Below are 19,136 nucleotides of genomic sequence, written 5' to 3' on the forward strand. Positions count from 1 at the left end.
AGAATGAGTGGATGGGACACATTCCGAGACACAAAGGCGCTACCGACTTAGCATTGGAGGGAAGCGTAGGAGGTAAAAATTGTAGAGGGAGACCAAGGGATGAACACAGTAAGCAGATTCAGAAGGATGTAAGTTGCAGTAGGTACTGGGAGATGAAGAAACTTGCTCAGGATAGAGCAGCTTGGAGAGTTGCATCAAACCAGTCTCAGGGCTGAAGACCACAACCACAACAACAATGGCGGTAGAAGCTGAGTGATATGTTTTTGGATTGTACCATATTTAACTTTTAAGAATTGAAAATATAATATTTAACCTTACCTCTCAACAAGCTAAGTTTCTTGTAATAAATATAGACACCATGAGAAACCATTACGTGTTGCTCAAAGAAAAACAGTATGAAATTCCGCTTCTTTGACACAGATCTTTTCTCAAAGAACATAAGAACAAATAAATAATGCAGTGAACAGCACATTTCACATTGAAACTTCCTGGCAGATTAAAACTGTGTGCCGGACCGAGACTTGAACTCGGGAACTTTGCCTTTCGTGGGCAAGTTCTCTACCAACTGAGCTACCCAAGCACGACTCATGCCCTGTCCTCACAGCCTTACTTCTGCCAGTACCTTGTCTCCTACCTTCCTTGGAAGTTGTGCTTGAGTAGCACTTGCCCATGAAAGGCAAAGGTCCCGAGTTCGAGTCTCGGTCCGGCACAGTTTTAATCTACCAGGAAGTTTCACATCAGTTCACACTCCACTGCAGAGTGAAAATCTCATTCTGGAAACATTTCACATTGTTTATAATAAGCTGTTTTCAGAGCAACTGGTATTTAAAAAGAAGCTCAAAAATTCTAAATTACATTGAGGTGGTCCTGTGTGTGGTAATGTCAAAACTGGACCCTCGACCCTACTTGCAATGTTGCTGAACTGTGCTTTTCATAGTCTACTAGAATCGCTCAGTGATAGTAAACGAGAATTCAGTATCAGCGCAGTCTATAGTCACGACACACTCTGCTGCGAAAGTTGATGCCGTTTGACAACTGGTGCGACACTAATGCTTCAAGTGGTGAGAAAGCACAGCCCCATGCATTGTCAAGGTAATATTTGTTTTTCATCCTTTTTCTATGTGATGTGCGAAATATGTATTTTATTATGTTGCCTCCAAGTCTTTGTGTAATATCGGCAGCCGTGACCTATTGCGAATTAGATGTAAAAAAGATTCAAATCTTACTAATTCAGTGACATAAGCTACAACTTACAACTTACAAATGAAGGTGTACATAAAGTACGGGAGCACTTTCATTTAACTACTGCACAAGAACCAAATATTGTACAGGTGTCATACATATGTCATTTTTAAGAGAAGCCCTAAAAGTTTGTTTTTTTTTTCTTTTTCATGTACACTGCCACTGCGTAGTTTGGTAATTTGCCGATAGTCTGTGCTAGTCGCAAAATTGGCGAGTTCAGGTGCAGTAAGAAGCCACCAACAAGGAAGGCCATTTACCACTGGCACAACAAATTTTCATTTCTTGTAGAACCTTAAGATACATAGGATAAGCTGACATGTCCATTCCATTAAGTAAAAGAGGCATCGACAAATAAAGGGCATCTACCACTATTGGCAAATGTAAATGTAACTTATGTACATGTAAAAACACTTCGTCTCCATACCATGTCAATATACAATGTGGGGGCAATTGTGTAGGTACATGGTGAAAGACTCCCTGAGTATGGTATAGTTAAATTTATTAAAAACTGGAACAGTGATAACAAAAGAATCAAAGACCAACTATAAGCTTCGGCAAAGACATTAGTTACGAATGCACAATAAAGTGTAGACAAATGACCATAAAACATCTTTCACTTTTCTGTACGCAATTTTGTTTTACTCCCTCGTATGTAGAAGTTTTGTTAAAATGTACTGCTCCGAGTATGACGAGCTATGAGTGTTTTGTATCATACGTGTTTCTGAATAAGAGAAGACTTAATAAAAGTATTTTTATTAAACTGAAATAGAACAAAGTTAAGAAGAATTCCTTCATATTTTATACCATCTTGATAGGCACTTGTGTTCCCTGGAGATGGCTGCCTACATCTACAATTGAAGTGGAGGAAAAGAAGATGACGGTCATATTTTGTAAAATTAACAGAAGGAGATGACAAGTACAATTAAAATACATATAGTAATGGGCATAGAAAAGGAAACAATACAAGGTAAAGTGCATGAACAATAACACAATTTCATACATGCAGAATTATCAATCAATTCCTTTAATTTTTCCTTTTAATTATATATTTTTTATTACAATATCACTTCTTTGACAAATCTGTGACTAAGTAAGAGCGAATTTGACAGACAAATTTCCTCTGTTACAAGGGTTTTTAAAGGTTTCATTCTCCATTCAAAGAAATTTGATGTAATCATCGGGTTCTAAGAGGAATATTTCTTTTAGTAGATATTCATCGGTAAATCCCTCTCTCACTTTAACTCATTCCCTGGACCATCGTCTTGTTTTCCTCTTCTTCTTTAAACACAGTGTGAAAATCAATGCCAGAACTGTTTTGTCTGCATTTGTAGCCATTCTCACTTCTGTCAAAATCTCCGGCTAGACGAGGTCTCATTTGACAAACGGGGTTGCCCATTTACAGAAACCTCTGTGCTCTCAGCAAGCTGTGAGGGTGTTCTCCCTCTGCAGAAAATGGTAGACTACATTGCAATTAAGCTGTGCAACAATGGGTTATTTCCAAGAATGATTGCCTTTTGTAGTTGGAAGGCTCCAAATGATACATATCGAACGTACAATAGTAAATCGATTATGGAAGTCTAGTGACGCGTCTTATGATCAATTATTTCTGATCCTCATTTTTATCAGCTTTCTGTTGTTTCTTCAGTTCGAGTACATTACATTCCCACCGTATTTATTTGTAATTTGATTGCGAAGCCCACAAGGTTTTCTGTTGATAGCGAGTGTAATGTGTGCCTCTTCTCACATTTCTTCTGCAGATTGTCTGATATGCAAAACTCTAATTCCGTGCATATCCAGCATAGACAAATGTTTGAATTTTTGCTGCAAATATGGACTTTTGCTGGTCGAGGAAAGGAGGGACTGTGTTGACTGTGATGCTGCAAAGTCTGTAAAACTTCGTAAGAGAAGTGTGGGCACAGATTCCGTTGCAATTTCAATGCGGACTTTGCGGAAAGCGAAGCAGCATCAGTAAAAATACGTGGTACGAGTCCTCCCAATCATCAATTCAGATGAGCGTAGTTCTTGTGTCGTGCTGGATTCGAAATTACACGTTGCAAGCCACAGCATCAGAAACTGGCTTATCGGCAAATACCGTGTGTGACTATTTCGGGTCCTGCCGAGAAGTGTGTTACGTGGTAGTGACAAATGACTATGTGCCAATTGATGGACCAAATAAAATAGTAGGAGTAGAAAAATGTCATATTGCTAGATGAAAGACCCAGAGAGGGCCAGCTGTAGTGGCCGAGCGGTTCTAGGCGCTTCAGTCTGGAACCGCGCGACCGCTACAGTCACATGTTCGAATCCTGTCTCGGGCATGGTTGTGTGTGATGTCTTTAGGTTAGTTAGGTTTAAGTAGTTCTAAGTTCTAGGGGACTGACGACCCCAGCTGTTAAGTCCCATAGCGCTCAGAGCCATTTGAACCCAGAGAGGACGACCTTCTGATAGTGAAGTAGATCATATTTGGGTTTTCGGTGGTATAGAAAGTGTGTCCTACAAGTGTTTCGTTGTGAGGGTATTGTCCCGAGACAAGGTGACTTTAGTGGGTCTCATAAAACACTTCATACTGCCTGGAACAAAAGTCGTACCACACTCTCTGGGGTTCGTCTCTTTGGATGACGCCAGCGTCCACACCCAGAATATATAACGGCTGTGGAAGTCTGTCAAGTCTACCATAAAAAGTACAGAGGGACGAACTGTACTTCTTCCAGTACCTGTACTTTCACAACTTGCGTTTGCAGGGAAATGTCGATGCACGTGACACTTTGCCGATATTCCTGCGCGATATTGGCAGAGTTTACCCTGGCTATGGGGAAAAAAGGAATTACCCCTGTACCTTATACATCACACGGACTGTTACAAGATGATAACACTGATGAAGAGTAAGGTAAGTCGTCTCCTTTGAATTTACAAGTACTTCTTTTGTGTTTGCTGTAGTGACAAATTGAAACATAACGCGCGCTGTGAGACTTCCATAATCGATTTACTATCGTACGTTCGATATATATCGTTTGGAGCCCTCCAACTTTGGTAGGCAATCATTCTTGGAAATTACCCATCACTGGGTGGGAGGCAGGGAGGGTGTCCTCAGCAAATGTGGTGGTGGTGGTTAGTGTTTAACGTCCCGTCGACAACGAGGTCATTAGAGACGGAGCGCAAGCTCGGGTTAGGGAAGGATTGGGAAGGAAATTGGCCGTGTCCTTTCAAGGGAACCATTCCAGCATTTGCCTGAAACGATTTAGGGAAATCACGGAAAACCTAAATCAGGATGGCCGGAGATGGGATTGAACTGTCGTCCTCCCGAATGCGAGTCCAGTGTGCTAACGACTGCGCCACCTCGCTCGGTTCCTCAGCAAAGTCAGGGACTGGCGTTGGGCAGTCTCACTGCAGCCACAGTTCTTTGGTGCTGGCAGCAGGTGTCGGAATCAGACTGCCAGCATGTCAGAGCGATGGTGAGCAGTGGCGCTATTGAATTAACTGTCTGTTCGGTATGGCACCACCGTCTCAGGTGTAGTATCGACTATCTCTCTTGAGGCCCATATAGAATGTCTGTGAGGAAGAGTTGGTATCTGTGAGTCGTGTTCTTAGGTCTTTGATTTTTGAGATTGTTTTAACAAAGATGATGTAACTTACCAAACGAAAGTGTTGGTATGTTGATAGAGACACTAACAATCACAAACACAAAATTCAAGCTTTTGCAACCCACGGTTGCTTCATCAGGAAAGAGGGAAGGAGAGGGAGAGACTAAAGGATGTGGGTTTTAAGGGAGAGAGTAAGGAGTCATTCCAATCCCAGGAGCGGAAAGACTTACCTTAGGGGGAAAAAGGGACAGGTATACACTCGCACACACACATCTACGTGGAACAGTGTTATACAGTCTGGGTTATCTGGATACTCTCCACTGACACCAACCTATCACAACTCTGGAGATGGGAACTTGCCCTTCAGTATATCCCCTCTTCCTGTTACCCACCAGGCCTCAACCTCCACTAATTTCAAGTTGCCGCCGCTCGTACCTCACCTGTTGTTCAACATCCTTTCCTCTGTACTTCAGCCTTGACTGACATCTCTGCCCAACCTCTTTGTCTTTACATATGTCTGTCTTTACATGTGCAGATGAATGTGTGTGTGTGTGTGTGTGTGTGTGTGTGTGTGTGCCCGCGCATACCTGTCTTTTTTCCCCCCTATGTAAGTCTTTCCGCTCCCGGGATTGGAATGACTCCTTACCCTCACCCTTAAAATCCACATCCTTTCGTCTTTCCCTCTTTCCTGAAGAAGCAACCATGGGTTGCGAAAGCCTGAAATTTGTGTGTGTGTGTGTGTGTGTGTGTGTGTGTGTGTGTGTGTGTGTTATTGTCTCTATCAACATCATACCAACGCTTTTGGTTGGTAAGTTACAGCATCTTTGTTTTATATTCGCTGGCCCCAAAGAGAGGCACAAAGTTTGGGGATTAGTGGTGGTGTCGCGACAAGAGGTGGTCCCGCGGTCCGAGCGGAGCTGCGCAACGATGGCCTGTGGAGAGTGGAGATACCAGAGTTCTTCACCGGGGTCAGCATTGACTACAAGCAGCAGGTAGAAATCCATTCAGTCGGTTGGCAACATTCGTGTCAGACGACCGCTCGTGGCCCGGCTGCCCCCTTCTCCCTGGCTTTCATCGGCACCACTCAGTAACCGCTGTGACGCACAGTGGATCGATGGTAGTGCTTGCTGACAAAGGAGAGTAACAGTGTGTAATCCTAGTGGCGATTTGCTTCACAATCTACCTGCCCTCATTATTTTCTGGTTTGTACTCAACCCTCAGAGTTTTACTCGGTCGGTTCTTTGGTCGTAAATGTAGGCAGTAGTATTGTATTAAGACACTTTTTGTTGTTTGAAAATTTGTCCCGCTATAATATTGTCTTTCCTTTCTGGTTTGTATGCAGTCATTAATGTTCTAATTAATCAACTCTCGGTTGTAAATACAGCTGGAACAATTGTACTAAGGCACAGGTTGCCGTTAAAGAAAAGAGGGACCTTGTGGTTAGATTTAGCTGTTAACCTATTCAATTCTTTGATTGTAATTGCATTTCTCAGTCATTAGTTATAATCTGAAAAACCTGTTGCTCTAAGCTGTTTGTTTCTGTGTTTGAAGGACTGGGTCATTATTGGTGTATTTTAGTTGGATCTTGCGGTTCCGCCGACTGAGTTCTCTTGTAATAAGTGTTCCCAAGTAATGTTTCAAGACGTTCCTTCGGAGCAGCCATAACAACTGAAAATCAGTTTAACTTTGAAAATATTAAGAGCCAACTGTCACCAGGGCTCGAGTCAAAATAAAATTGCCAGAAATGACGAGTCGGGATTCAGTTACACCTCGGTTGCCGATTGAAATTAAGAGGTCGGTTGCATATTATTTCCTAATCAGTTTAACCTTTAAGCACAGCTGTGCTTCTTAACCCTGAACCTTTCGACACACAGCTTTCAAATTAAAAGTTAAGGTGTCTGTTTTTAGTAACTGAATCTCTCTCGTCATCAATGGTACTTATATGGTTTTCATGTGTTACAGAACGGCATTTAATAAGACAGACTTTGTCCAGCGCAGTAGTAGACACCGCTGTTTCAGCCGATATTGTTTGCTGTTGTGCAATACAGCACTTCAGATTTCTTTGCAAAGATTGAAAGCTCATTCAACTTAAGGTTTAAAGTCGAAAGAATTTTGCAAATTTGTTCATATTGTTAAAGAAAATTTTACGGTTAGATGCTTCGATTATCTGTAAAACAGTTTATATATTGTTAAATAAACAGGTTGTGTGAAAAAAGTTATATTGGTGGGTCCTCCCTTCCACGTTTTCCTTGATTCCATCAGTACCATGTATCAGATGGTACGTGCAAGGAAGTGGAGGAGAGTACGCAGACGACTGTTTTGTTCCTGTTCTGTAAACCTTTACATTCACGACTGCTTAAAAACCACCACCATGTGAAGGAGAAGGCATAATTCCTCTTAACCAACCTGATAGCCAACCAAACCCAAACTATGCCTACAACTTGCACCGAAAGTATTGTGGAAATGGAAAGCGCTATTGATGTGCAGTCTTCACAGAATGCATTGGTAGTCAGAGACTCATACTGTTAGTCAATTAACAGATTGTAATAATACTTAAAAAGTATACGTTTCGAGCAAGCATACATTTCTTTAAAAATGGAACATGTAAGATTACTGCTGGGAATGTTAGTAAATATTATTATTTAAAACATCTCTATAGGAATGTTCTCTTTGAAATCTGACTGAGCAGTCTTACCAAAAAAGTTTAATAAAAAAGGTTTCTCCACCAGGTACAGAACACTATGTGCTGTAGACATACTGAGTAAACTGTGCAAAAACTTGCACTTTAACTATAACTAACGAACACAAAGGAATTGAGGACTAACAAACATAAAATCAATTGTACTGGCACACTGGAAAGCTGCTGGGCCCACACGATTCATTTGGCTTTAGTGAAAAATGTAATATATTCTGTTAAGAAACATAGTTCCCAAGAAAAATGTTTCAAAATGAGTTTAATAAATTATAATTCTCGTTTATTTTAAATTTATGTTTTGAGGGTATTTGTGGGGATAAGAAAATCAGCGGAAACTCGCTGCTAAACACAGCACTTACTTTTCCTCAGCAGAACTACTCAACACGTGACATTTGCATAACTGATTGACATTGCTCGGCAAATCACTCGTTTGTTGGCTGTCGAAGCGAGCGACCGATTGCAGGCGATATTGCGTGCGACGGGTCGCTGTGATCTGTCACTCGTGTGTGGGGCTCTTGTAACCTATAGGTACCCCCTAACATTTAATCTTGTAGAAACTTTGTCTATTAACATCCTGATTTCTATAGAACAGGTTACGAATTTTCCTGATGTATAGCACTTAGAAAAATTCTTGCCTCTTTGCTGCAATGAACTGAAGATACAAAACCTGCGAATCTCGGTCATTCTGCAGATTTCAATTTTTTTCCGACCATTACAATAGACGTCAGACTGCAGAAACTTTGAAAATGGCACGCGGCAATTAAAGACTGTACAGTAACTTCAATCTGCAATAAAAATTTCAGCAAGCACTTGCATATAAATATTTAAAACTGTGGGCTGAAAATGTGACCAACTAATGCTGTCAACTATTTGTTCAGTATATCAAACCAAATTGTAGCTACACACTTGCATACTTGTAAAATCAGATTGTAAAAATTGATTACTCACTTGCTGAAGACATGTCTCCATTACACAAAGACAAGAGGTGGTGTCCCAAATGCTGCCTTAGCTCTGAATAGGCCATTAATTAATGGCTGCAGCAGTGACCTGAACATAACAAATTTCCAGGAATAGTGGGGTTCACCTTATGTGAATATTCACTTGTTACTTAAAATGCTTTTCCTTCAAAAATGTTTTATCACATCGAAAGCAAGTTCTACTCAAATAAAAAAAAATAATACTAGTGCCAGTAGATTCTGCACAGGACATGGTGGCTGGTGCAAAGTGACCAGTTTTCGTCCAAAGCATTTGTTTATTTGTTCGGAAGGAGAGGCCGCCATTGTCTGCCTGATACACTGTGATGACAGAATTGAGGCACAAGCCCTGCCATCTTTCTTAAATAATTTTACAGGTACTATTTGCATTACTTACAGCTTTGTAAGTCAATTTCATGATGACATGCCCATAATTTCATTAATGGTCATAGTTATTGCGATATTTGCATTTAAGTAAGACGCTGCATGAAACTCAAAAAAAGTTTGAAATGATAGGGGTCGCTATGATTTTGCATTTGGTGCATGTTACGTAACATGTTTCATATATGAATTTTAGCTAACATATTTAATTTTTCTTTAAACTTGGGTGGAGGCCTCTGTCATCAGTCTCGAGAAAATTTATTTGATGTAGCACACTCATTTGCAATTGTGCAGGCCAGCAAAAAAAGCATATTTTATAAATGTTTTGAGATACTGGAATGAGATTTTGCCAAATGATAACAAGCAAAGAGGGTATTTTGCCATATTGTTATTACAAAAAACTTCATTACCCTTCTCTAGTGTTCTACCAACTACAGACTTTTTTGATGAAACAATGTAACTTTAAAGGCTACCAATAGTTTTTTAAATGAGAATTGCTGTGGGGTTTGGAACAGCATAACTGAAGACATTACACACTTATTTTTGTACTGTGGATGTGGTGTTTCATAAGCTATTGATCTTGCGTTTTGTCAGTCCCTCACTTAATAAACCACGGTTTCAGAATTCTCTTGTGCCTGCGTCAGCACAATACATTTGTGAGATGACATTGTGTAAAAACTGCTGGTAAAAGAAGCAAATTTTAACATGGCAACAAGGGAAACACAGGTTTCACTCAAAATTCACCATTCATGATGCCTCTCTCAAAATTACAAATGGTTAAAAATCAGACAAAAATAAATTGCTGTTTTTTTCTTTTTATCAGTAGAATTCTTTTCCAAAACTAATCAAAGCAGAGGAGACAACAACAGATGTTTTTAGGACTGGTCACCTTGCAAGTGTAGGCATGGAGGGGGTCCACTCAATGTTTACAATAAGCTTCAGTTTAGAATGGCATTTCCCCTCCAGCACTCTACATTTCTCTTACAGCACCTGCCCGCAATTCCTACCACCACCCACGGCTCTCCCAGCATGTGCCCTGCCGATTGCACATCAACTGGCTACATTGTTCTGAGTGCACTCTAACTTGTATCACAGCACATAACAACTCTGGCCACTTCAAAGAACACACTAGGAATAACTTGTTTGCTGTTATGACCTATATTGACATCCATTACAAAGTGCACCTAAAACATCAACAATATGCCACAATGAAATTGTGAAATATATTGACGATGGGCTCCAGACAGTGAATCGATATTGTGACAAGTCTCGGGTGTGCAAACATGGATGCCAGCTGTCATTTGGCTCTGTCTGGCTTCGCATTCTCGTATGGAAAAGAGAAAGTGTAGATGGATGAAGGAGTAGTATACAAAGAGAGGAAGACTGATGCACGAAAATTTACTAAGTGTGCTAAGGAAAAGTGATCCAAATGATTACTGACTATTTCTGAGGATGGGTGGTCACTCACCTGACATACTTTTTCAAATAGTAACACATTTTTACATGGCAGACGCTCTATTCATCTTAGCCACCGAGGACACAGATAAATAGCGCGACTGAAGGGACGTATCCCTTGCACGCTTGCATGAGACCCACATTCCCAACTGTCCACATATGTAGATTATGGACAGTTGGGAATGTAGGTCTCACAGCAACCGTGCAACCCTGCATTCGCGCTATTCATCTGTGTCCTCAGTGGCTCAGATGGATAGAACATCTGCCATGTAAGCAGGAGATCCCGGGTTCGAGTCCCGGTCGGGGCACACATTTTCAGCTGTCCCCATCAAGGTATAACAATATCTGTTGGCAGCTGGGGGTTTCTATTAACTATCATTTACTCTAGAGAAGCTGCACGGTCATCAATGATATCTGTTCTTTCAAGAACAGTTACTATCTTTATATATATATATGGGAAAAATATATTAAAAACAAAGATTCCAAGACTTACCAAGCGGGAAAGCGCTGGTAGACAGGCACAATAAAATAACACACACACACAAAATTTCGAGCTTTCGCAACTGGCGGCTGCTTCGTCAGGAAAGAGGGAAAGAAAATGAAAGATGAAAGGATGTGGGTTTTAAGGGAGAGGGTACACTCCCGGGATTGGAATGACTCCTTACCCTCTCCCTTAAAACCCACATCCTTTCATCTTTCCTTTTCCTTCCCTCTTTCCTGACGAAGCAGCCGCCGGTTGCGAAAGCTCGAAATTTGGTGTGTGTGTGTTATTTTATTGTGCCTGTCTACCGGTGCTTTCCCGCTTGGTAAGTCTTGGAATCTTTGTTTATAATATATATATATAGTTACACTATTATTTAAGAAAAAGAATGATCCCTTGTAGATGCTATTCCTGCATCTCAGTGCCTGTCAATTGCATTACATTATTTGGACAACAGTAAATTCACATGAAGAGCAGAAATTCATTAGTGCAATATCACCATAGCCTGATGGTTATGGAAACATGCAGAGAGAGAGAGAGAGAGAGAGAGAGAGAGAGAGAGAGAGAGAGAGAGAGAGATGGCATAGAGTACAAATGACTAAAATAGGGAAGCTGAAACTGGCATTCGGATCAGGTCATGTGACATTCCTCAATTCATACTTTGGAGACACCATATTAGACTGCATACTATTTTGTTGTTTCTATATCGTAACTTGTGTGTTACGACAGCATGTTATTTCAAGGAAATCGCACATTGAAGATTAATCGCAAACATCCCACTTGATATGATTTCTTACAACTAAATATCAGTTAACAACATATTGGTGGTGACAGATCTTTGGGAGATCCTAAGTAAACTATACTAATGCTCAGAGTTGCACGCAATTGTGCTGATGCTACAGACGTAATTATGGAGTTGAAGTAAGTAGATTTGTGTCCTGCTACATGCTAGTATTTTTTTCATCTTTTCTTTTGTAACAGATTCTTATTCTTTCTTATTCGTGTACAATATTTGATGTTATATTCTCTCAGGAACAAATTTCTTTGATTTTGTGACTTCAGTCCAACGATGAAATTCCTGCAAGTGAAATGACTGGCAATGATACTTTTTTGCCTATTATGTGGTTTCCGTTGGTTGTTCTGCACACATTCCATTGGAATTCCATTTCTTCCCAAACTCGCTGTAGTAATCCAGGTGTTACTTGCTCAGTGGCGGCGTAAATTCGTACTCTAAGTTCAGGTAGAGAAGCCGGCACAGGAGGTACAAACATGATATCGTCGATGAGCCCCAATAAAAAAAAATGAGTGTTGTCAGACCTGGGGAACCTGGGACCCATGCAACTGGCCCATCACAGCACATGCACTGACCAGGAAGCAGTCACTGAGAAAATCCCGGATGTCAGCCAGGCTGTGGGGTGGTGCACCATCTCGCATTAAGAACAGTTTGTTCTCGATCATTCTCATCGATCTGTGGTATCAAAAATTGTTGAAACATATCCAGGTACACTATCCTATTGACGGTTCCCTCACAGAAAAAAAAGGGGACCATACACTTTGTTCTTGCTCAGTTCACAAAAAACAACCAGTTTAGGGCTATGACAAACAGTTGCAATGCTCGATGTGTATTTTCACTGCCCCAAATCCTTCAGTTGAGTGTGTCCTTCCCACTCAAGTAAAATGCGAATTGTCAGAATAGATGATTTTGTCCAAGAAATGTTAATTCTCATATAATCGATTTAACATATCCGCACAGAAGTTCTTGCGAGCAATTTTATCAGTATCTTCTATTGCTTGTACAATCATCGATCTTTACGGTTTAAAATGAGACGGTTACTCAGCACACACCAAACAGTTGTATGTGGGATCTGCATTTTGCGAGATGCTTGATGGGTCAATTTCATAGGGCTATTGACAAAGCATTGTCTCACAACGTCGTCAGATGTGCTCGGACGACGTGACGATTTCCCATGTCTTACCGAGCACCCTATTTTTACAAACATTTATGCCACTCATAAATTGTAGGCCTACTAGGAGGATCTTTGGCATACTTGGTACAGAAATTAAGGTGAACTGTTGTCACCAACTTCAATTCTTCACACCAAAACACACAGCTAGCACGCTCGGGTCAAGTGAATGCAGCCGTCTTTAGTACAACCGCCACTAGCACTCCCTAAAGTACCATTTGGTACTAGCGAACTACGCGAGACAAAACTTGATGTATTTCCCTACAAATTGACACTACAATCACCTCTGTAGGTACTATGTATTTTCAAAGTTGTAAAGTCCATTTTGAAACACCCTGTATGTCAAGAGATATCAGAATGGCATAAAATAGGAATCTTAGAAATGTTCTCAATTTTGCTAATGACGGATCTGGCTTATACGAGCAGATAAGCTTTCTCGACAAGAAGTTATGTACCAGTCTGATGTCTTTTGACATACAAGTAAGTTTTTGTACTTAAAAATGGCATAAGGCTGAAATCTGGATTGTATAACAATTAAACTGAAGTGCCAAAGAAACTGGTAGAGGTATGTGTATTCAAATACAGAAAGGATATGGCACTGCGGTCGGCAACTTACATATAAGACAAGTGTCTGGTGCAGTTGTTAGATCAGTTGCTGTTGCTACAATGGCAGGTTATCAGGATTTAAGTGGGTCTGAATATGGTGTTGTAGTCGGCACACAAGTGATGGGACACAGCACCTCTGAAGTAGCAATGATGTGGAGATTTTCCTGTATGACCATTTCACAAGTGTACTGTGAAATCAAGAACCCAGTAAAACATAAAAACTCTGACATCGCTGCACCAGAAAAAGGTCCTGCAAGTACAGGATCAACAACGACTTAAGAGAATTGTTCAATGTGACAGAAGTGCAACCCTTCTGCAGATTTCAATGCTGGGCCATCAACATGTGTCAGCCTGCGAACCATTCAACGAAACATTGTCAGTATAGGCTTTCGGACCCGAAGGTCCACTACACAAAGCTTTATGTCTCACTTGGGCCCGTTAATACCGACATTGGACCATTGATGACTGGAAACGTGTTGTCTGGTTGGGCAAATCTCGTTTCAAACTGTATCGAGGGGATGGATGTGTACAGGTATGGAGACTCTTCAGACCAGCTGTGTGGCTGGATTGAAGAGTTTTTAGCAAACAGAACACAGCATGTTGTTCTCAATGGAGAGACGTCTATAGACGTTAAAGGAACCTCTGACATGCCACAGGGGAGTGTTATGAGACCATTGCTTTTACAATATATATAAATGACCTAGTAGATAATGTCGGAAGTTCCGTGCGGCGTTTCACGGATGATGCTGCAGTATACAGAGAAGTTGCAGCATTAGAAAACTGCAGTGAAATGCAGGAAGATCTGCAGTGGATAGACAAATGTAATACATTGCGAATACATAGAAAGAAGGATCCCTTATTGTATGATTATATGATAGCGGAACAAACACTGGTAGCAGTTAGTCCTGTAAAATATCTGGGAGTATGTGTGCGGAAAGATTTGAAGTGGAATGATCATATAAAATTAATTGCTGATAAGGCGGGTACCAGGTTGAGATTCATTGGGGGAGTCCTAAGAAAATGTAGTCCGTCAACAAAGGAGGTGTCTTACAAAACACTCTCGACCTATACTTGAGTATGGCTCATCAGTGTGGGATCCGTAACAGGTCGGGTTGACGGAGGAGATAGAGAAGATCCAAAGAAGAGCACAGGGTTATTTGGTAAGCGTGATAGCATTACGGAGATGTTTAGCAAACCCGAGTGGCAGACTCTGCAAGAGAGGTGCTCTGCATCGCAGTGTAGCTTCCTGTCCAGGTTTAGAGAGGGTGTGTTTCTGGATGAGGTATCGAATATACTGCTTCCCCCTACTTATACCTCCCGTGGAGATCACGAATGTAAAATTAGAGAGATTCAAGAGCGCACAGAGGCTTTCAGACAGTCATTCTTCCCGCAAAACATACGCGACTGGAACAGGAAAGGGAGGTAATGACAGTGGCACGTAAAGTGCCCTTCGCCACTCACCGTTGGATGGCTTGCGGAGTATAAATGTAGATGTAGACATCCTCATGAATCCAGCTGTTCAAGCTTGAGGGGGGGGGGGGGGCTCTGTTATGGTGTGGGGCATGTGCTGGTGGAGTGATACGGTACCCCTGACACATCTAGATACGACTATGACACGTGACATGTACATAAGCATCCTGTCTGATCACCTGCATCCATTGTGCATTCCAATGGTCTCGAGCAATTCTAGCAGGACAAAGCTACACCCCACACATCCATAATTGCTGGGGAGTGGTTCCAGGAACACACTTCTGAGTTTAAACGCTTTTGCTGGCCATCGAACTCCCCAGACATGAACATTATTGAGCTTGTCTGGAATGCCTTGCAAAGTGCTCTTCAGAAGAGATCTCCCCACCCCTCCGTACTGTTATCTGTTAATGGACAGCCCTGCAGGATGCACGGTATTAATTCCCTCCAGACATCAGTCGAGTCCGTGGCGCATTCTGTTACAGCAGTTCTACGTGCTTGCAGGGGCCCTACACGATGTTGGGTAGGCGTACCAGTGTCTTTGGCTCTTCATTGTATATTGTGTATTGGACACACTCTTGTGTAGTGTAGTGAATTACCAAATATATTTTTGGAGAGTTTTGTACATAGTTTTCATTATATTTAGGACATTTTTTGTTGCATTTTGCCATTTTTGTTGTGTTTTGCCATATCCTAGTGTCTGTTTTCTGCTTAAATGTGCGATTTTTATATTTCATTTCTTTTTCCTTCTGACCGGAGGTACATTACCAATAGTTATGCTGGGTCCCATGTCATGCTTAGAGAGAAATGTTTTAGAAAGTGAATTTTCATATGAGGTGTGCTATTTTCAGCTGTCTATAGGGATATACAGGAAGTGCAAAATGGCTAAGCAGGCATAGCTAAAGGTCAAATGTAAGGATGTAGAGGCTTATCTCACGAGGCGTAAGACAGATACTGCCTACAGGAATATTAGAAATACTTTTGGAGAAAACAGAACCACTTGCATGAATATCAAGAGCTCAGATGGAAACCCAGTTCTAGGCAAAGAAGGGAAAGCAGAGAGGTGGAAGGAGTATATAGGGGATCTATACAGGGGCAATGTTATTGAGAACAATATTATGGAAATGGAAGTGAAGGTAGATGAAGATGAAATGGGAGATACAATACTGCGTGAAGAGTTTGGCAGAGCACAGAAAGACCTGAGTCGAAACAAAGCCTCGGGAGAGCCAGTCCTGACAACACTCTACCATCTGGTGAGCAAGACGTTTTTGAGACCGGCAAAATTCCCTCAGACTTCAAGAAGAATATAATAATTCCAATCCCAAAGAAAGCAAGTGCTGACAGATGTGAAAATTACCAAACTATCAGTTTAATACGTCACAGCTGCAAAATACTAATGCAAATTCTTTACAAACAAATGGAATAACTGGTAGAAGCCGCCCACGGGGAAGATCAGTTTGAATTCCGTAGAAATGTTGGAACACGTGAGGCAATACTGACCCAATGACTTATCTTAGAAGAAAGATTAAGGAAAGGCAAACCTACGTTTATAGCATTTGTAGACTTAGAGAAAGCTTTTGACAATGTAGACTGGAATACTCTTTTTCAAATTATAAAGGTGGCAGGGGTAAAATACAGGGAGCGAAAGGCTATTTACAATTTGTACAGAAACCAGATGCCAGTTATAAGAGTCGAGGGACACGAAAGGGAAGCAGTGGTTGGGAAGGGAGTGAGACAGGGTTGCAGCCTATCCCAGATGTTATTCAATCTGTATATTGAGCAAGCAGTAAAGGAAACAAAAGAAAAATTCGGAGTAGGTATTAAAATCCATGGAGAAGAGAGAAAAACTTTGAGGTTCCCCAGTGACATTGTAATTCTGCCAGACACAGCAAAGGACCTGGAAGAGTAGTTGAGTGGAATGGACAGTGACTTGAAAGGAGGATATAGGATGAACATCAACAAAATCAAAACGAAGATAATGGAATGTAGTCGAATTAAGTCGGGTGATGCTGAGGGAATTAGATTAGGAAATGAGACACTTATAGTAGTGAAGGAGTTTTGCTATTTGGGGAGCAAAATGACTGACGATGGTCAAAGTAGAGAGGATATAAAATGTAGACTGGCAATGGCAAGGAAAGCGTTTCTGAAGAAGAGAAATTTGTTAACATCGATTATAGATTTAAGTGCCAGGAAGTCGTTTCTGAAAGTATTTGCAGTGTAGCCATGTATGGAAGTGAAACATGGATGATAAATAGCTTACACAAGAAGAAAATAGAAGCTTTTGAAATGTGGTGCTACAGAAGAATGCTGAAGATTAGATGGGTAGATCACATAACTAATGAGGAGGTATTGAACAGAATTGGGGAGAAGAGGAGTTTGTCGCACAACTTGACTAGAAGAAGGGATCGGTTGGTAGGACATGTTCTGAGGCATCAAGGGATTGCAAATTTAGCATTGGAAGGCAGAGTTGAGGGTAAAGATCGTAGACGGAGACCGAGAGATGAATACACTAAGCAGATACAGAAGGATGTAGGTTGCAATAAGTACTGGGAGATGAAGAAGCTTGCACAGGACAGAGTAGCAAGGAGAGCTGCATCAAACCAGTCTCAGGACTGAAGACGACAACAACAACAACAACATAGAGATATTGTATAACTTTGGAGTTTTCTGACGGTAGTCATTTTCCTTTGTAGTATGTTGCTTATTTTGAAAATAATCACTGTATTTCACGATTTGATGATGATGTGGTCCCATACTCCGAGGAGCGTAGGGGACCATGTGGGAGACTCGCACAGCCATACTACGCAAGGTCTTAGCGGAGGTGGTTTCCCATTGCCTTCCTCCAACTGTAATGGGGATGAATGAATTTCATGATTTAGCATTTAACTAATTTCATGTCGTTGGGCACTATCAAGCTACTATCTAAATGTGAAGTCCATATGTAAAATGGAAAAAATATAACCTGTATTTGAGTTTTATCACTGTGCCAACATACAACATACCAGAATGAGATTTTCACTCTGCAGTACAGTTTTAATCTGCCATTAAGTTTCATATCAGTGCACACTCTGCTGCAGAGTGAAAATCTCATTCTGGAAACATCCCCCAGGCTGTGGCTAAGCCATGTCTCCACAATATCCTTTCTTTCAGGAGTGCTAGTTCTGCAAGGTTTGCAGAAAAGCTTCTGTAAAGTTTGGAAGGTAGGAGACGAGGTACTGGCAGAAGTAAAGCTGTGAGGACGGGGCATGAGTCATGATTGGGTAGCTCAGTCGGTAGAGCACTTGCCCGCGAAAGGCAAAGGTCCCGAGTTCAAGTCTCGGCCCGGCACACAGTTTTAATCTGCCAGGAAGTCTCATACAACATATCATTAAAATGGAGGCACACATTCAGCAGTCAGCATCTTCAAATGAAATGGGATGCATGTCAACATATCTTAACGTGTTACTTATGCTGGTGTAGTGACAAAGCCCACATATGGGTTGGTTTTTTTATATACACTGAATTCATCACATGTTGCATTCGCAGCATTGATGTGTGGAATACAGCAGGCTATATATGTAATCTCCAGTGTGGTGTAATTTGATAATGCACAAGCAGGCAAAAATAGCTAATTGCTACATTATGAAATAACAGTTTATTTTCAAAATAAAACAACAGCCTACAATGGAAAATTAGTTTCCTCACAGAATACACAGCAGCTATGGGCCCTTGCATACACTGACTCTGGTATTGAGAAACTTCGTTTTCATGTTGATGATTGTGCAAGTCTACTGAATTCCATCATGGGGACCAACTGCCCGCCAAGCATTCCACAGCAACATGAACAGTGGCCATAACCTTGTAAAAGTGCTCGATGCTAAATCCTGTTGTTTGTGATGTCTCTCAACTGAGCGTTTTACCCTATCCAACAACCAGGTGATTATCTGAGTATGAAACTGGCCATTAACTTTTGTCCTCGAGGCAGAAATTCCCTGTTAATCATACCTTGTCAAAAAAGACAATGAGCATCAACTTCACACCAGATTTGCTCATGTGTGCCTTCTTCATGTGAGGTGATATATGAAGCGCCACTCACTGCTTTGTCATTCAAAAACCCGTATCTTGTCACCTGTCCCAACTCTGCCCAAAAATTATGGTTACTTGCACAGGATTCCAGTGATTTAATCAGCACTTCCGCACATGGACTTCCTTCTGTTCATCTGCAACACCTTTCACACCCCTATTTCATCTCTCAAGATGTGATAAATGTTTTATTTCAGCATACAGTTCTCCGCTATCATTTTTACACTCAGG

Source organism: Schistocerca gregaria, chromosome 11 (assembly GCF_023897955.1).
Source record: "Schistocerca gregaria isolate iqSchGreg1 chromosome 11, iqSchGreg1.2, whole genome shotgun sequence".
NCBI lineage: Eukaryota > Metazoa > Arthropoda > Insecta > Orthoptera > Acrididae > Schistocerca > Schistocerca gregaria.